The sequence below is a fragment of the Echeneis naucrates genome, chromosome 2, assembly GCF_900963305.1.
Source record: "Echeneis naucrates chromosome 2, fEcheNa1.1, whole genome shotgun sequence".
Taxonomy (NCBI): domain Eukaryota; kingdom Metazoa; phylum Chordata; class Actinopteri; order Carangiformes; family Echeneidae; genus Echeneis; species Echeneis naucrates.
The window spans coordinates 4,927,410-4,943,826 of record NC_042512.1 but is presented as its reverse complement, the minus strand read 5'-3'; the positions used below and the strand labels follow the sequence as shown (position 1 = coordinate 4,943,826).

General features: G+C 42.4%; 2 non-coding genes and 1 pseudogene across 2 annotated transcripts; 1 reads left to right on the top strand and 2 right to left on the bottom strand.

The window, feature by feature from the left end:
- Nucleotides 1-587: 587 nt before the first annotated feature.
- LOC115058342 (uncharacterized) lies at nt 588-705 on the top strand (annotated as a pseudogene).
- A 5,495-nt stretch (nt 706-6,200) lies between these two features.
- Nucleotides 6,201-6,273, bottom strand: trnak-cuu (transfer RNA lysine (anticodon CUU)). Its single transcript has one exon. It is a non-coding gene; the product is annotated as a tRNA-Lys (tRNA).
- Nucleotides 6,274-14,183: 7,910 nt separating this feature from the next.
- On the bottom strand, nt 14,184-14,256 carry trnar-ucg (transfer RNA arginine (anticodon UCG)). Its single transcript has one exon. It is a non-coding gene; the product is annotated as a tRNA-Arg (tRNA).
- Between the last annotated feature and the right edge of the window lie 2,161 nt (nt 14,257-16,417).

The window sequence follows — 16,417 nt, the reverse complement described above, 5'->3', positions numbered from 1 at the left end:
GTAGCCACTTAAACAACTTTACACAACGCGCTGTCACTCCAAATGACTGACACCACTGAGAGCCAATGACAACTGAGGGGACATGGAAGGACCAATCAGGTTTTCGGGGGAGGGAGCCTCAGCTGTGATCACGAGAGAATATTCTCATTCACTTTGACTCTTTCCTTCTCCTTATTTGTCCGAAAAAGGAACCAAGAAAGCCATCAAAGCTGAGCCACTTGGTTTGTCTTCATGCCAATCTGAACCAAAGACGAGCTAAAACTGTTAGGATTTTCACTTACATCCTGTTGTATCATCCTTTATAGTTGTCTATGTGGTTTAAATGTAAATCGTTCAACATTTTTAAATGATTTACATTTAATCAAAGATTAAAAATATTTTCAAACTGAGTTGGATCTTTGGGTTTTTGTGCATTTTCATTTATTATTTGTCATTATTATTTGCCATTTATCATTCGTTCGTGAAACGAGTCATGTGCGTCTTTGTGCGCATGCGCTCATCCATCTGACACGAACTCGAGTATCACGCGTGGGAGAGCGATTAAAGACAGGAAATGCCTTTGATCTCCAGTGACGTCACACAGTGTCGTAGCTCGGACCATATATTAAATAGATTTTTGGAGCAGAGAGATGGAATAGGGGCTTGCTCCGTCCACTCCACGCATCGACCTGGTATTGCAGTATCTCCAGGAACGGTGCACTCCCTCTGTGTGTTCAATACAAGTCCTGTTCAGCTCAACATCACCTTAAACACATGATGTTGTCTTCATGTGTGTAACGCTGAGTGTACAGAGTGTTCATGTTCAGTTTATGGTTTTAGAATCAGTGATGCATTCATGTAGAAACATCAGTTTAATGTTGCTGATTTCATCAGGTTATATTCTGCTGACCAGACTGAATCAATAAAGTTTTGTTTCAACACGTCGTCGTTTAAATGTTGGTTGTATTTTGCATTTGTCAGCTGAATCCACAGAGTGACTGAAATGATGAAGTAAATCCAGGAAAGGAAAAACATTTGGCTCTGAATCTCAATGTAGATTTGAACAAAGAGCTCCAGCTGAAGAAAACAATGCTGTCTGTTTCCAGATGATGAAGAACTCAGTTCTCAGTTGATGCTCAGTTATCTCCATCTAGTGGACAGATGGTAGAAGTTGATTCCTGAAAAGAGGAAGTGACTTTTCCTCAGATCAAACTGTTGAAGGAGAACGAGCAGCTTCTTCCTCACTGACTCACTCAACCTCTGTCTCCTGGGTTTGGATTTAGGTCTGGGTCTGGGTCTGGGTCTAAGACCAGATGGGCCTGCTCAGAGTCTCTGTGTTGGATGTGAGCTGCTGAAATCTCTGAACACCATGACACAGATAATATCAGTCTGGAATGAATGTTTCACTGATGCAGATTTTTACAGAACAACATCAACAACTAATAACTCCACAATGAGACTGTGTGACATCACTGGAGATCAAAGGCATTTCCTGTCTTTCATTGATCTCCCACATGACACAGATGCATTCACACTCTCTCATGTTCCCTTCAAATGGATGAGCGCATCTGTTCCCCTCACACAGGAAAAGTACCCGGAAGGGACCAGCTTTATTTAAGAGCACAAACAACTAACCCTAACCCAACTAAATAAAATGTACATCAACCTAAGAACACTAAAAAAAGAATAACTTGCATAAACTCACATACCTGCATTGTGGAGAAGAAACATTCACAGGTGTTGACAGGTTTTTCTCCTACATGGCCTCTGTGCTCTGTAACACCATGAACACAGTCACTACATGGCTCCTGTTAGCATCCAGTCTCAATAGCACACTCTGGCGTTATAAGCTAAGTAGCAGCCGAGCAACTCATGCTTCTCCACTTCTCCTCTAATTAGCGAGATTATGCATGAAAATAACAAAATATATAGTTTTACAACTTAACTCTGTGATTACACCAACTTTATAAGTATTTTTATCTAACTTACTTCAATTTGCACAACAAAAACGATAAAAAAAAATACAAAGAGCATCAGAAATGCGTAATTTTCTGGAAGGAGAGTCGCGAGCAAGCGGAAGTTCTATGCAGCTCAAGACGGTAAATGGAGATTACAAAATAAAATATGCATTCTACTTCCGGTGCTTCGCAGACCTCCCTCCCGGCATTTGTGTATGTTTTAAACCTGAACATCAACATCTGTAACTGTAAATTCCTTCCTACAATATTAACACTCAAAAGAATAAAAGAAAGCATGACAAAAAAAATACTGTCCTTCAAAATAAGAGTGTGCGCTTCACTGCCATGTTGTTTGTCTCTGAAACCACGTCTGTGTCGGTCAACACGTGTGCTCCTCACAGTTGTGTGTCACTTCCTCAAAAGTTTGAAGGGATGTGTGAGTCTGAAGCGCTGCTGCCTTTTGTGACGTCACTGCCGTAAAAGCTAAAAGTCCGATCAGGAAGTGTGTCCCTCGCCGGGTGCGGTGGCGCGCGCCTGTAATCCAAGTTACCGGGAGGCTGAGGCTGGAGGAGCGTTTGAGCTCAGGAGCTCTGGGCTGCAGCGGACTATGTCGATCGGGTGTCCGCACTAAGTTCGGTATCGATATGGTGCTCCGGGGGGAGCCCGGGATCACCAGGTCGTCTAAGGAGGGGTGCACCGGCCCAGGTCGGACACGGAGCAGGTCAAAGCCCCCGTGAATAGACGCTGTAGTTCAGCCTGAGTAAGACAGCGGGACCCAGTCTTTATGCTGCCCCTATACACACAACACGACCTCATTCTTTATTTTCACTGAAATCCTCCACAAACGGAAGGACTCTCCACCTGGAGCAGAGGACCAGACATCAACAAAATCTGACTTCATTCATTTTAACATTAGAAAAAAGCTGCAGCTGCAACCAGATCAGGAAAATTAAAATGAACAGATTAAAATAGAATTCATGTGTTTTATATTTTACTAACTGTAGCAGTGAGCAATAAAGGCATAAACAACAAAATAAAGGAATATTATGTTGCTGAATGACAATTGTGATGTGCGAAACCATGGACACTATCAACATTTCCTCCTTCCAGGGCTTGTTGGTGTACAGATATGATTCTCACTCAGGGTGCAAGAGTTCCCAGTTTCAAATCCTGAACGAGCCCCTCGTATGACATTTTGAATGAATTTGCTTTTACTCTTTATGAATGTCTTCTTCTATGGCAGATACAGTTTTCCAGACCATTAATGTTGTTCACCCCTCTCCCCTCGTTTATCGTTGTTCTTTATTGCTCAATCATTTCTGACAAGGATTAATTTTCAAGTCCCACCTGCCCCCCAAAAAATGCCAATGAAATACACCAACCTTACAATTTTCAAATGTAATGAAGTAACATCAAGTAACATGATGTTCTATCTGTCACCAACTTAAGTGGTCCGTGTCATAAAGGTTGAAGTTTTTTATCTGTTCTGATGACGATTGGAAATGTCAGTCTATTGTTTATCACTTGTTAGGATCCCTGTTAGCTGTCACTGAGGCAGCAGCTACTCTTCCTGGGGTCCAAATGAAAATGCACATCTGCAGTCAAACAGGTTCAGGTAGATGCAGAGTCCTACATTAAAACAAACCACAACAACAACCTCAACTGCAGTATACACATTACACTTCCATCACCAGATCCTCTGCATATACATGCATGTCAGAGTGGTGCTGTGGCTTAGCTGGTCAAAGTGTCTGTCTCGTATACAAGAGGTCCTGGGTTCAAGTCCCAGCAGTGCATTGCTTTAGAATGTGACACATTGTTGATATAACAAGCTGGCAGCTGAACCTTTTCTTGCCTGGACAAGCACTGAGCGAGGTGCCGTATTCCACCCTGAACAGTAAATGTTTCAGCTGTGTGCTGTACCTATGATACTTACATTGAGGTAACTCATCTGTACATGTGAGCCATGAAGGCCAGCACGTACTTTGGCCTGTGAGCTGTGAAGCATCGGACACAAAAACACACAAAGACAATACACGATGCCCTGAGAGACGATACCTGAGCAGGAGAACTAATCACTGCATGTACAGCTGCTTCTTATCTGGAGTTTTTTTCTGTCATCTATAATAAAGTAGAAAAGAGACACAGCTCCACAGTAACAGAGGTGTGCTGCTGTAACGCTGAGTGCTGGATTCATGTTCAGTTTATGGTTTTAGAATCAGTGATGCATTCATGTAGAAACATCAGTTTAATGTTGCAGCTGATTTCATCAGGTTATATTCTGCTGACCAGACTGAATCAATAAAGTTTTGTTTCAACGCGTCATCGTTTAAATGTTGGTTGTATTTTGCATTTGTCAGCTGAATCCACAGAGTCACTGAAATGATGAAGTAAATCCAGGAAAGGAAAAACATTTGGCTCCGAATCTCAATGTAGATTTGAACAAAGAGCTCCAGCTGAAGAAAACAATGCTGTCTGTTTCCAGATGATGAAGAACTCAGTTCTCAGTTGATGCTCAGTTATCTCCATCTAGTGGACAGATGGTAGAAGTTGATTCCTGAAAAGAGCAAGTGACTTTTCCTCAGATCAAACTGTTGAAGGAGAACGAGCAGCTTCTTCCTCACTGACTCACTCAACCTCTGTCTCCTGGGTTTGGATTTAGGTCTGGGTCTGGGTCTGGGTCTAAGACCAGGTGGGCCTGCTCAGAGTCTCTGTGTTGGATGTGAGCTGCTGAAATCTCTGAACACCATGACACAGATAATATCAGTCTGATGTGTCATCTGTAATCCAGATGTTGTCAGCAACAAACAGATGTTCCTGACAGAAGCTGCTCTGATTCACTTCAAGCAGCACATCAGCCTCTTTCTGAGGAGCACACAGAAAAAATAAGATTTTCTATTCCAACAATATACGTGATGTCCTCGTGTATGAATGAATGTTTCACTGATGCAGATTTTTCAGAACAACATCAACAACTAATAACTCCACAACGAGACTGTGTGACGTCACTGGAGATCAAAGGCATTTCCTGTCTTTCATTAGATTAGATAGATATGTGTGTGTTTATGGGCGGTGCAGCTCAGTGGTAGAGCATTAGACTCTGAGTGTCTCCTGCCAAACTGCAATTTTGAACAAGGGTCAGTGTTTAAGTCCCACCTACCCCAACAAAATGCTGAAGAAATACACCCTTCTTAAAATGTTCAAATGAAAAGTCTCCATCTGATGTTCTTTTCATTTAGACTCCATGCAGGCTGTTCATGATTACTTTGTTTGTGTGTGGCTGTTTTGAATGTCAGATCTTTGTTGTTCATAAAGAAAGGCTTTAAAAAAGATCAGAATGAAAAGGAACATTTCCTCCAGTTTGTCACGCCCCACCTGTCATGTCTCTGTTCTCCACCAGTGGGGTGGAGCCCACACTTTAAGAACGGCGGCCCTATAAGCATCCAACAGCATCACTGAGTCAGGAGCAGCACAGTGACAACTGTACACATTACTGGAGAAAGTGATAAATGACATTCTGCATCTATTTGAGTCAGTGAGGAAACATGTGAAGAGAAGAAGCTGCTCGTTCTCCTTCAACAGTTTAATCTGAGGAAAAGTCACTTCCTCTTTTCAGGAATCAACTTCTACCATCTGTCCACTAGATGGAGATAACTGAGCATCAAAGTGTGAACTATAATACCAGTGAATTAAACAAAGATCGTCCCTGGGTGGGCTCGAACCACCATCCTTTCGATTAACAGCTGAACGCGCTGACCGATTGCGCCACAGAGACATGCTGACCAGGTGAAGGTTCATTCTGATGGAATGAACTGTTTCTACACAAGCTGCATGAATGTGACACAGAGCTCATGTTTAAAGTTTTTTTCTTCAGTGCTCTTATTGTGTATGGAACTCTGACTGTTGACATAAGTGCAGGTGACCTAAATTCAGCAGCATCATCAATGTCCTCATCTCATCCAAAAGGCTTCATCAGACAGATCGGTGTTGCAGGAGCTCAGAAACCATCATGTAGGACTCTGAATCTACCTGAACCTGTTTGACTGCAGATGTGCATTTTCATTTGGACCCCAGGAAGAGTAGCTGCTGCCTCAGTGACAGCTAACAGGGATTCTAACAAGCTGTTGGTAAACAAACAAAGAAAGGCATACTTGTGGATTCACAAGATTATATCAGGATCTGACCTTTTCCTGTTCCATCAGTAACCATCAAAGTGATGGCAGTAACTTTGGGTCTAAAAAAAAAAACAAAAAAACTGCTGATCGCCCAACGTGGGGCTCGAACCCACGACCCTGAGATTAAGAGTCTCATGCTCTACCGACTGAGCTAGCCGGGCTGCTCTAAATGCAAAACATCCTCCAAAAATCATTTCAAAATAAAAGCCGGTTTAGATTATTTTGTCCCTGGCTGAAGATTTTGGATCTGAAAATTCCCCCAACATATGTGGCTGACCATCATGACTCTTATCAAAGTTTCTTTAGCATATAATAAACTGTCATATTAATGTCCTGAATGTGCTGTGTGTAAATAATGAGGTTCATCAAAACAAAGTCAGAACCAGAGCTCAGGCTGTTGATACACAAACAAAGAAAGGCATACTTGTGGATTCACAAGATTATATCAGGATCTGACCTTTTCCTGTTCCATCAGTAACCATCAAAGGAGATGCTGATTCTGTGATGTCACAAAGGTTCTAATGACATCACAGAGATCAAAGACTCCTCCCACTTTCTCTCATGACCTCCACCATAGAGTGCTGCCTGCTGCAATAATGCTGCCTTTAATAGAAGTTTAGGAACATTTGATGAAAGAATACATTTTGAAATGTCTGTTTAGTTTATCACTTGTTAGGATCCCTGTTAGCTGTCACTGAGGCAGCAGCTACAAGGACTATGATGAGGCAGTGGCCATTGATAATGCTGCCTGTCCTGCTGAATTTTATATACAAGAACATTATTTTTTTATAGAACATTGGAAATGGAGGTCAGAAAAACCTGAGCTTGAACCTCACTCAGTTACCACCTCCGATGCCGAAACCCGGGATTGAACCAGGGACCATGCGGAATTTGTTTGGGCATGTGAAAAGGTTTTCACAGATTAGAGTTTAAATGGAGGAGACTTGAGCTTAAACAAGTTCTGCAATTTAAAAATGAATAAGTCTAAACTTATCAACTCCCTCCATTCTCCTGCACTGTTGTTATGTTCTAATTTGTCTCTGACTCCACCTTAAGCATTACTGTCTGATTGTCTTATAAATGTGCTATGCAACATGACAACAGGCTGAACTTGAAACTTGAACCCGGGACCTCTCGCACCCTAAGCGAGAATCATACTCCTTGACCAACGAGCCTTTGACAGCAGGAGATTTATGACATTTAAAATGTCGTCAAACGTTTTCTGAGGGGGAGAACTTTTCAGTCAGCAAAAAAATCTCACACTGAGCATTGATCATACACTACAACATTTAGTGTCCACACACTCACTGATGGTCTAGTGGCTAGGATTCGGCGCTCTCACTGCTGCAGCCTGGGTTCGATTCCCAGTCCGGGAAAGTGTTTTTACTGAGGAAATACAGACCTGAACAACAAGGAAGTGCTGGGATTTATTGAATTTATTGTATTATTTGAATTTTAACATGTGAATAACATGCACCCACCACCCAAAACAGAGAGCAGAGAGGAGGCTTCATCAGATGGTTTCTCTTTTCCCGTTCTGCAGCAGCTCAGAGCCTCTGTGGTTAGGTAAAGGTCCAAAGAGGATGTAGATCAGTGGTAGATGTTCATCAAAACAAAAGGCCACTCAAAGCAGAAACACTGCTCAGGCTGAAAATTAGCCCATCAAAGTGAGTTCACAATACACAATGACTGCCTGATTAGATCGCGTGGAGGCTCAAAATTTGCACTTCCTCACGCATGTAGAGCGTTTCACTGGTAAGATTCAGGTTCCACCGAGATTTGGACTCGGATCGCGTGATTCAAAGTCCAGAGTGCTCACCATTACACCATGGAACCACAGGGCTGTTAGCTGATCTTTATCAAAGGCGCTGGCTCGAGGTTCCAGTGTCGAGGGATGTCATTGATGGAGCCAAACCGTCTCCACTTCTTATATGGTGAATGTGTGCTCTGTGTTTTTTTTTTTTCTTTTGCAAGAAAATGTAAAATAAAATAAAACTTAAAAGTAAGCTGAAAGGAAAGGACCAGTTCTGTGTTAAGTGTTACTGATGACTTTTTGTGTGTGTGGGGGTGTTTTGTTTTGAATTTCTGATCTTTGTTGTCCAGAAAGAAAGGCATTAACAAAGCCCCACCTGTCATGTCTCTATTCCCCACCAGTGGGGTGGAGCCCCCACTTTAAGAACGGCGGCCCTATAAGCATCCAACAGCATCACTGAGTCAGGAGCAGCACAGTGACAACTGTACACATTACTGGAGAAAGTGGTAAATGACATTCAGCCAGTGTGTTAGGATAGCAGAGGAGGGTTTTGATCCATCAACTTCTGTATTATGGGCCCAAAACACTTCCGCTGCTCCACTCTGCTCATAGCAGGCTGTGCTGCAGTCTCTTCTGGATCTGTGGGTTCAAATCCTCTGTGCTGTGCTGTGACCCAGCTTCTTTGTCTGAGGGCCCTCTTAGAAAAGATCCTTATTGCTGACTTTGTTTTGCTTTAAATCACATCTGTCCTCATTCATCAATCTAACCCATCAATTAAATGTTGGCAGAAACTGTTGGTTTGTTTGGCACCTTGACATTTCCGAAATAGCTTTTTATCTCTCATTAACTAAAAAAGACAGTCTTCTAAAGGATAAACCACAGGTACTAAAATCTAGAATTGAACCAGGGACTCTCCCAACTGAGCTGTTTCAGCACAGCACACAGTGGAAATGACTTCTCAGTGTTGCTTCCATGGCCTGGAAGTGGAACTAAAGCTGTGAGGCTCCAACTCACCACCTTCAGATTATGAGACTGACGTGCTGCCTGCTGCACCAACGAGGGCTGGAACCCAGAGTAAGTAAAAGAGTGAGATGGAGGAGAGCTGTCAGTGTTTCAGTATAAACATACATCATACAGCCCTGACCACTGTTGTATCCAGGCAGAGCTGACTGCTGCTTTTCATGGAGAGCAGCTGAGTTTTACATTCCAGAAAATTGAACCCAGGCCTCCCGCCTGGCAGGTGAGAATTCTACAGATGAACCACCAATGATGACTGACCACCACAACGCCATCAAAAGCTTTGAACACTTGCTGACGCTTTCTTTCCTCAGACATGCTTTTAGAAACATGACAGCTAACCCTAAGCTGATCACAGAGAGTCTCTTGAACGGCTCTTTAATATGAACGATGGGAACCAAGTCACACTTTCAGGCCCCCCTCCTTTTTTTATTAGTGCCTCGTGTCACTCTGTGCCATCAAATAAAATTTTGGAAAGGATAACAAAAGTAAGACACAAAAGGTGAACTGTGATGGCAGGAATCATGGTGTGAACACAGTTGTGCAACTCTTCAGGGAAATACACAGAACAGTCTTTTCTGGACATGTTTGGTGTTTCTAACACAACACAACTACACAGCTCAGCTACTTGTTGACTGACAAACACAACAGCAAGCTCTAACACAGAGAGCTACAATTATTCCTTTCTACATAAATGCTTTTCTTTGGGGTTGTCCTGCTCAGAAATTCAGTAAAAAATGATGATGATTTGCAATTTTAAATAGATTTCTTCAGATCAGCTACAACAACACAACCCTAATCCCTAATCACTGCAGTTAGCTGTCCTCTCACCATATGCTAATGGTCCTCATAAATTTAAGAGGATCGTTGTCTGTTCCTGATGGACTAAATGTGTTCTTCATTACAAACCATTACCAAGACCATTGAAACCGCCCAAACTAAGTAAACAGGAAGCTGTGGGAGTGGTTTCATTCAGGTATAAGATAAGTTCAGGTAAAAGCCTGAAAGGGAGTCCATTGGAACGATGACACAACTGGAAAGTTGCTGCAAAGACTCTTGAGGAGAAGATCCTAAGTGAGGTAAAAATGAAAGCTTAATGTGACTTAGTCAATTCAATTGCTGTCTTTTTCCACTTTCAGTGTTAATTGACAAAAACAACATTAAGTCTTGGAGCCATGTTTTCTTCAGATCTAACTCGGATCACTCCAATCAGAGACACTATGTCTTTGTGTCTCATGTCTTTGTGCATAAGTGCCTCTCTTTGGGGTTCTGCTGGATGGAAATTGGACAAAAAAGATGAGGAATGCAATTCCTTCTTTTCTTCAATCACCAGGACAACAAGTTTTATCAATTAATCAATTGGGGGCAAAGAAAGTAGTCTGAAAGTCGCAAATGTTACCTTAACTTGAGCACTGACTTGACTGTTGAATTCAGTAAGTGTTACTTGTTGGAGCAGTGCTGACTGACAAACACAACAACTTCTTCTTAGAATGCAACAATGATCATTTCAAATAAAAAGACGGAAGACTTCCTTTTGTACAACTGCTTCTCTTTGGGGCTGTCCTGGATGGAATTTGGACAAAAATTAATACATTTCTTCAAATCAGCTGAATTAGTGCATTTGTCACCAACGTTTCCCCAAATGAAGCACAGACTTCTGTTCTGAGAGCAGTAAGTGCTATTTGTTGGGGTAATGTTGGTGATTTCAGAGGTCAATCACAAGTCAGCAAGTTTTATCAATGATATGGAGGGTGGAGGGTTAAGAAAGTAGTTAGAAAGTCACAAATGTTACCTTAAAGGACATATTGCAGGTTAAGGACCACATTGAATCAATGTTTAAAAAAAGAATATAGGAAATGTTTTGATAAAGTGTCTCATACTGATAATATCCGTATATTTGCAGCACACAAACAGGACTGATGGTCTTTTGTCCCTCAGCTGAAAGGTGAACAAGGTAAAATGTCCACAGCAGAAGTCCTGCGGGGTTTTGTCATCGACAGACTCGCCGCCGCCTCCCGGGAGATCTTAGCGGCCGTGGACAGAATGGTAGCCGGATATGAGGAGGAGGCTTCGGGCTTCAGGCAGGAGATCGACCGGCAGAGGAGCCAGCTGGAGCTGCTGCAGCCCCGAGTCCTGATCCACAAAACGGGTCGGTTGTTTTTATGAGTGAGAAAGGCTGAGGACTGTATTTGGCAGATGTAGAATGAAGCAGCTGGAGGAATAACTGTGTTCATATTGTAGCTAATAAAGAGGATTCATTATTGAATCGTTTCCTCCAGATGTTCAGCAGCTGATGGTGAAAAAAAGAGGTTCCTGCTGAGTTCACCTCCAGTCCGGATCCGGAGGATTCAGAGAGTCCAGTCCTTAAACAGGAACAGGAGGAGGACCAGGTACCAGGACTGGAGGAGACCAGGAACCCTGTGAGGCCGTTTCAGGTGAAGAGTGAGGATGAAGAGATGAATGAACCGGCCAGGAGCTGTGATCCACAGAGTCCTCTTCAACCAGATCCAGATCCAGAGGAAGAGGTCTCACACTCCTCTGATACTGAAATCAGTGAGAATGATTCTAATGAAACCAGAGTGGCCCAGTTAGATGTGAAAATAGATGATGGTGATGCAAATGTTAGAGGATGTGACAGCAGTGAAAAACCATTCAGCTGCCCTGAGTGTGGGAAAACGTTTAAAAAAAAGTGGGATCTGAAGAGTCACAAGGTAGTCCACACAGGGGAGAGACCCTTCAGCTGTGATGTTTGTGGGAAAAATTTTTTGCATAAGGCCCATCTTAGGTTTCACATGGTAGTTCACTCAGAAGAGAGACCGTTTGGCTGCTCATTTTGTGGCAAAAGATTTAAGCGACAGGATATTCTAAAACTACACATGGTAGTCCACACAGAAGAGGAACCCTTCAGCTGTGATGTTTGTGGGAAAACATTTAAACTAATGGAAAACCTTAAAAAACACATGGTAGTCCACACAGAAGAGAGACCCTTCAGCTGTGATGTTTGTGGGAAAACATTTAAACTAATGGAAAACCTTAAAAAACACATGGTAGTCCACACAGAAGAGAGACCCTTCAGCTGTGATGTTTGTGGGAAAACATTTAAACTAAGGCGAAGCCTGAAATCACACATGGCAGTCCACACAGAAAAGAGACCCTTCAGCTGTGATATTTGTTGGAAAAATTTTAAACTAAAGGCAATCCTTAAAATACACATGAAGGTCCATACAGAAGAGAAACCCTTCAGCTGTGATGTTTGTGGGAAAACATTCAAACTAAAGAAAAACATTAAACCACACATGAAGGTCCATACAGAAGAGAAACCCTTCAGCTGTGATGTTTGTGGGAAAACATTTAAAGAAAAGGGAATACTTAAAATACACATGAAGGTCCATACAGAGGAGAAACCCTTCAGCTGTGATGTTTGTGGGAAAACATTTAAACTAAAGAAAAGCATTAAACCACATATGAAGGTCCATACAGAAGAGAAACCCTTCGGCTGTGATGTTTGTGGGAAAAGATTTAAACTAAAGAAACACATTAAACCACATATGAAGGTCCATACAGAAGAGAAACACTTCAGCTGTGATGTTTTTGGGAAAACATTTAAATGAAAGAAAAGCCTTAAAGTACACATGGAGGTCCATACAGAAGAGAAACTGTTTGGTTGTGACGACTGTAAAGAAAAAGACCAAAGTTTCTGACTGCAGGATCTTTGCTGGTTGACCAAAAGTAAACTGTAACTTGATTGGTCTTTTTTTTTTTTTGCTTTGCTTTGTTGTTTTTTTTGTCCTCGCTCATTTGTGTTTGGGTCAGTGACATATATACCAGAAAAAAGTTTTTTTTTATAGTTTGGTGTAAAAGGAATTGAATTTGTGTATTATTTTCTAAAGACATTTAGAGATTGTTGAATACAGACCTAATTCAGAATAATTCTACGCAGAACAGCAGGTTGCACAGAGCAGCCTCTCTGTGTCAAACTTTTTTGTGTTCATGTTTTTGTTTATTGTTCATTATTTTCACACTTTGGTTCCATTTTTTCTTGTCTCAATCTGATGTTCTTTTGATTTAGGCTCCATGAGTGTGACTGAGTGTTTTTTTTTCCCATTTGTGTTTCCTTCCTCTACAATAGTGTAATGGTTAGCACCCCGGATGGCTCCACAAGGCTAGCTCTTTGTTGGAGGTGAAGCCAAGTGACTTCAACATCCCTCCCTAAAGCCAACACGGGCTTCATTTGGACTGTGCTCACCAACAGAGTTGCCAGATTGGGCTTCATTGGGCAGACAAGATGAGAATTGGGCTGCTTGTGAATACGTGTGCAGCTTTTTGTTTTAATATTGTCAGCAATGTTACAGAACAAACTAAAAGCACATTGTCCAAAAAAAGATTTATCTCAGCTTATTCCCCACGCTGTTGGTCAGTAGCTTGGAAGGCAGCTATGCTGACCACGATACCACCATCACATGAAAAGAACATGAGATTTAACAGATTCTCTCCTTGTGAATCAAAGAGACTAGACCAGAGACCTTCCATCCTTGTTTCTACACACATAGATTGCTGAAAGTGAAACTGCTTCCGCACGACAATAAGTTCTTTGGTTCAGTTCCCGGCCTCGAGCTGCATGTAGGGTGGAGCCAGGTGATCAGAATGAGGATGCAACTTTAAGGAGGAGATTGGAGTTGTTCTTTGGGTATTCAGAGAGGAAGTGTCATTTCTCCTAACATGTAGCATGATTCTTGGACGTCAGGAGTGAAGGCAGTAACTCCAACAGTCCAATATGACCAGGACTGTGGCAGCAAAAAGAAGAAGCATGAAAGAAGAACGTGTTGTGACTAGACCAGAGACCTTCCATCCTTGTTTCTACACACATAGATTGCTGAAAGTGCTTCTGCTTCTCACTTTGCCTGGTGAGAGGACTGTGTGCCTCACTCTCATGACTCATACCAAAGTTTGTCTCCAATGAAAAGGCACTCACCAATTTCCTTCTGCCAAACACGGGACCGTGTAACAACATTAACATTTTCTCTTGTCTACTGCAGCCAGGGCCTCAAACCCTCGGTCTTCTGATCCAAAGTCAAACACTTTATGGCCCATTTTAATGTCCTGTTGTCAGTTTAGTGTCTGTTCTTGTCATATTTCATTGCTTCAACATTCATCAGGATGAAGGCAGCATCAAGCAGCAGAGGTCAGTATTGGCCATGACCTGAGATCAGATCCACCTTCTGTGGAGGAGATCTGAAAAACCTCACTTGTTTCTGTAAAACAGACACAGTTTAGTCCTTTCACCTGTAACACACAGCTGCCCAACCACGAAGGGACTCGAACCCTCAGTCTTCTGATCCGAAGTCAGACGCCTTGTCCATTAGGCCACGTGGTCAATGTGCCATTTAGACGTCCCATTGTCAGTCAGTCAGCACTGCCTGGATGCCTGGAGTGAGCCAGCAGACCTGTACAGCTGAGTTATCTTTAGTCAAACAACTGCTGTCCATTCCTACCTCGGGGAGCCACAGGCTTTAGAGTTTTCAGGCCTAACTCCTTTATTATGAAACAGTCAAATTCCCTGTGCATGTGCCTTTTTCATGCACTTTGGAAGAGTTTGGAAGGCAAGCTGGCAGAGGGAGTGTCCTGCTGGGTAACTCCTGTTTATTGCAATCTGATTGGCTCTTCATGGAAGCAATAATGAGAATTCATTTCCACTGTGTGCTGTACAAGACGGAGAAACAAGTTAAAGGTCCCCAGCATTGCTAAACAAGCACAGGAAGTACTTATTTTGTCTAACACGCTGATATTTCAACCAGCACGCTGAGATAATTTCACAGCTACCAAAGTCGTGCGAACAAACTAGCAGACAATCGGTCACCTGCCAAGATAAAAATATATATAATCACGCTGTGCACGTGCAAATGAAGATCATTATATGCATCATAATCATGGACCAGTAAAGTTGGTGACAGATAGAACATCATGTTATGTCAGCACCACAAAAGTAGTACAAAGCAGTACAAAGATATACAGAGGATCTGAAAATATTGCAAAGTAAGTGGCTGACCATCATGACTCCTACCAAAGTTTGTCTCCTGTGAAAAGCAGTCAATCACCAATATCCCTTCTCCTCAGCACAGCATGAGCCACAAAGCTACCATTGCTCTTGCTTCAGTTGCCAAGACACCGCAACTAACAACCAGACAGCAAACCTCACACAGCTCCATAGTGGAACAGTTAGCAGCCCTAATGACTGAAAGGCACCGGGACCTCTTGCACCCTAAGCGAGAATCATATCCCTAGACCAACGAGCCATGTGGACGGTGGAGTTCATGACAAAAAAGTGGGAGGAGTCTTTCATGTCTTTGATGTCATGAGAACCTTTGTGACATCACAGAATCAGCATCTCCTTTGAAAGAAACTTTGGTCAGAGTCACGATGGTCAGCCATAACCTAGAGGTTGATGAATCAAAACAATCCTCTACTAACAACCTTTTAGCAACAGCTAGCTGTTCGCGATCCATGGTTGGTTATATTTGGCGTCATTACAACCGTAACAATGCCACGCTGAAGGGGAAATATCTTCAGTCTTGAAGAAGTACTTCAGGAACTCCACTGCCACTCCACCAATCAAATCAGATTTATTTGTATAGCGCCAAATCACAACAACGTTACATCAATCATCTTTACATAAAGAGCAGGTCTAGACAAAACTCTAAAATTATTTAGAGACTCAACAGATCCCCCGATGAGCAAGCACTTGGCGCCAGTGGCAAGGAAAAACTTCCTTTAAGAGGGAGAAACCTCAGGCAGAAGCAGGCTCAGGGGGAGCGGCCATCTGCCCCCACCGGTTGGGTTGAGAGAGAGCTAGCATTAACTTTTCTGTTTCCTCACCAGAGACTGGCAGCTGGACACACATGTCAGGATGGCTCAGTGGTCTGAGGTGCCAGACTCAAGATCTTTCCTACACAAATGGGCCTTGAACATGAAAGACTCATGGTTTCATTATTTCATAGATCAGTGTCACCAGATGGTCACTACACAACAGAAACTGCATGCACTCATTCATTTGAAGCGAACGTGAGAGTGTGACATATCCATCTGTGTCGCGTGGGGGATCAATGAAAGGCAGGAAATGCCTTTGATCTCCAGTGACGTCACACAGTCTCGTTGTGGAGTTATTAGTTGTTGATTCTGCAAAAATGGTCCAGTGCAGTGAAATGGTCCATAGAAGTCTAATATCACCGAAACATGTTAACCAGACAGTGTTCAAGGATTTGAGGTTGAAACCACTAAATTCTCATTCTTAACTAAAGCTGTGTCTGTTATATCTATAACATTTAACACTGAGACTCTGCATCTACCTGAACCTGTTTGACTGCAGATGTGCATTTTCATTTGCATTTCATTTTCATTTCAACAAACACAAAATTAAAATGCATTTAAAATGTTCTGAGGGGGAGAACTTTTCAGTCATCAAAAATCTCACACACTACATCTGCTTTTTAGTGTCCAGGACACAGAGGAAGAGGACGTCTCCACATGCACACTTGTTC